This window comes from Herpailurus yagouaroundi, unplaced genomic scaffold (genome assembly GCF_014898765.1).
Source record: "Herpailurus yagouaroundi ecotype Mexico unplaced genomic scaffold, PumYag 184, whole genome shotgun sequence".
In the NCBI taxonomy this organism is placed as follows: Eukaryota; Metazoa; Chordata; class Mammalia; order Carnivora; family Felidae; genus Herpailurus; species Herpailurus yagouaroundi.
In genome coordinates this window covers 57,854-61,112 of record NW_024412415.1, presented here as the reverse complement: position 1 = coordinate 61,112, position 3,259 = coordinate 57,854, and the positions used below count along the sequence as shown (strand labels likewise).

At 41.4% G+C, this 3,259-nt stretch overlaps 1 pseudogene; it reads left to right on the top strand.

The window, feature by feature from the left end:
• The first annotated feature begins 1,620 nt into the window (after window positions 1-1,620).
• Window positions 1,621-2,803, top strand: LOC121042085 (olfactory receptor 4F6-like; annotated as a pseudogene).
• Window positions 2,804-3,259: the final 456 nt, after the last annotated feature.

The window sequence follows — 3,259 nt, the reverse complement described above, 5'->3', positions numbered from 1 at the left end:
TCTGCCCTCCCCCGTTCATGCTCTGTCTCTCTCTGTCCGAAAAATAAATAAATGTTGAAAAAAAAAATTAAAAAAAAAATAAATCTGAGCTAAGCAGATGCACGAAAAATATCCATTTTTGTGTGGAAGAGAAAATAAGGTCTTGTGTAAAAACTAAAAAAAGTTTAGATTGACTGGTATGTGGAAAGCATGGATGGAATAACTGTCAGCTTCAAGGAGGGTAATTTAAAATCAATCATTTGTTTGGATGAATTGTATCCATGGGGAGGTTACTGGTGATAATCCCTAGGAAAGGAATCTAACTGCTGCCAAGATGAGCTGCTTTTTATTAATGTGAATATCATCTATATCATCGTCAAGAAAAAGTCTAAAAAGACATTTAAAACACATATATAAGAACGTTTATGTCAAGCAACAGAGAATTAAATAGTGGTCTCTGTTAGAGCGGTCACACATGTCAGACTTCGGCCCAGGTCATGATCTCAGGGTTTGTGAGTTCAAGCCCCGTGTTGGGCTCTGTGCTGAGAGCTCGGAGCCCGGGGCCTGCTTCAGATTCTGTCTTCTTCCTCTCTATGCCCGCCCCTCTCCCATTCATGCTCTCTCAAACATAGACAAACGTTAACAAATTTAAAGTTAGAGCAGGAACAGGGCACTATTAATGTTAGTGTTTTTGGTTTTGTCACCACAATGTAAGAAAAATTTGCCTTCACCTCACAAATGTCAAGGAAGAGTATGAGAAAGGACTTGATAGAATAAGGAGTTGTGCAGTGTGCTGTTGAGGAATGGGAAGAAGTAGAGAGATGTAATGAAGGCCCAGGCATTGCAGGCTGGGCGAAGAATGTGGAGGGGAGCCGTGGCCTGAAACATTCGAGTGTGTGTGTGAGGCAGGGGTAAATACCATTTGATGCCTGTCCAGGGAAGAAGAGGCAGTTCAGCTAAGACTGGGAGGTATAGGGAGGAGTGTAGTAACAGAGTTACCACAGGTATGGCGTTCATCTTTGCTATAACTTGGAAGATACAGTGTGATGATACCTAGGCAGAATGTCCTCCACAAACCCATAACTGTGTCACTCTCTAGCCCTTATCCTTAGATGGGGTGGTGAGTGCCACGCTCTGGCATCCTGCACACCTCTCTTTCCTTCCTTCCTCTAACTCATTTTTTCTTGCTAACTTATAGATATGAGAAATATACATATCAGGTCTTCAAAGAAAGCTTATAATAATTTTCATAGAACTTGCCAATGTGACCATGGATATGGTATCTTATACTGTGAGATGTCCAAATTATGAAATTTACATCACTTGATTATTTCATGGAGTTGAGTAATTTATAAAAGTCTATTAACTTGTGGTCATATACGAGATATCCCTAAAACAACGACAGAAAAAATACAACAGAACTACCCATAAAAATAAGTACAGGTATCCTTATTTTTTGCAGTACTTTTTTGAGACGCAGTATACTACAAGGATATCTGAATTGCGTTGTGACTGAAATGGTCTGCAGGAGCAGACATCAGCCTTCCTCAGGTTTTCTCACAATGATATTATGGCCCAGGATTAAGATCAGTGCCATTTCTCCTGAATCAGTTTCTCATTACTCTCCTCTTTCAGGTGGCGTGAGAGGTGTCACTGCTGACAGAGGCAACGGAGGAGGCCAATCACTCGGCGATGCTGCAGTTTGTGTTCCTGGGACTCTCCACCTCAGGGGACATCCAGCTCTTTCTCTCCCTCTTTTCCTGTGTGTTCTATGTGGCGAGCCCAGTGGGAAACCTCCTCATTGTGCTAAGTGTGACCTCTGTCCCCGGTTTACAGTCCCCTACGTACTTCCTGCTGGCCAACCTTTCCATCACCGACGTGATATTTTGCCGTTGCACAGCTCCCAAGATGATTTATGATGTTTTAAGATAATGCAAAACCATCTCTTTTGGGGGCTGTGTAGTTCAGATCTTCTTTATCCGTGCAGTTGGGGGCATTGAGATGGTGCTTTCATCGCCATGGCCTCTGACAGATATGTTGCCATATGTAAGCCTCTGCACTGCCTGACCATACATGACCCCTGTGGAGGTGCATTTTATTTCTAGTCACTTCCTGGATCATTGGCCTTATTCATTCAGTGACTCAACGGGGTTTTGTTGTAGACTTGCCTTTCTGTGGGCCTAATGAATTAGACAGTTTTTTTGTGACATTCCTCTGTTCATCAAGCTTGCTTGTGGAGAGACAAACACATTGGGATTCATGGTTACTGCCAACAGTGGCTTTATTTCTGTGGCCTTCTGTTTACTTCTAATCATCTCTTACATCTTTGTTTTGGTGACTTTTCCGAAAATCTTCAGGCAGTATGTCCAAGGCTCTCTCCACTCTGTCAGCTCATGTCACTGTGGTTGTTTAGTTCTTTGGGCCATTAATCTTGTTCTATGTGTGGCCATTTCCCACATCTCATCTGAAGAAATTCCTTGCCATCTTTGATGCAGTTATCACGATCCTTTTCTGAATCCGGTCACCTATACTTTTAGGAATAAAGATATGAAGGTGGCAATGAGGAGCCTATGCTCTCAGTTTGTAAGTTAATGTCTTTTAAACATGTGGAGGATTGAACTGTGATGTCATTCCCTGGACTCTGGTTATAGAAGAGACTTACAGGTCATGGATTTCTTATCTCACCAGGGGTCATACCTGTAGATGGTGGCAAACAGAATTAGTATAAATGTTAATCAATCCCCTTTGAAAGGCAATATGTGGTTTATTGTTCATTTTTTAAAAAGTGTTTATTTATTTTGGGAGACAGTGCGTGTACAAGCTGGAGGAGGGGCGGGGAGAGAGAGAGAGAGAGAGAGAGAGAGAGAGAGAGAGAGAATCCCAGGCAGGCTCTAAGCCCAGTATGGAGCCTGACATTGGGCTCAATTTCACAAACCTGCAAGATAATTACCTGAGCTGAGATCAAGAGTTGAACAGCTAACCAACTGAGCCACCAAGTCACCCCTGTATTGCTCATTTTCTATTTTTCCCATAGTAAACATACTATCTCAGTTTAAGGATAAATGTTAATTTTTCCTTCATGTTATGTTTCTTATTATACAGCTGATTGATTTTCTATATTTTCAGCTCCTTATCTGTCAGCCTTCCTCATTATTCTATTGCTAATCTGGATTTTTCAGGGCCCAGCAAGGAGATAATAACCATAGCAGTTATTATGAGAGAAAATGTTGGTATGAAGAATGGTTAACTAAATATAAAGCTGTTAACTAATTATTTGAAA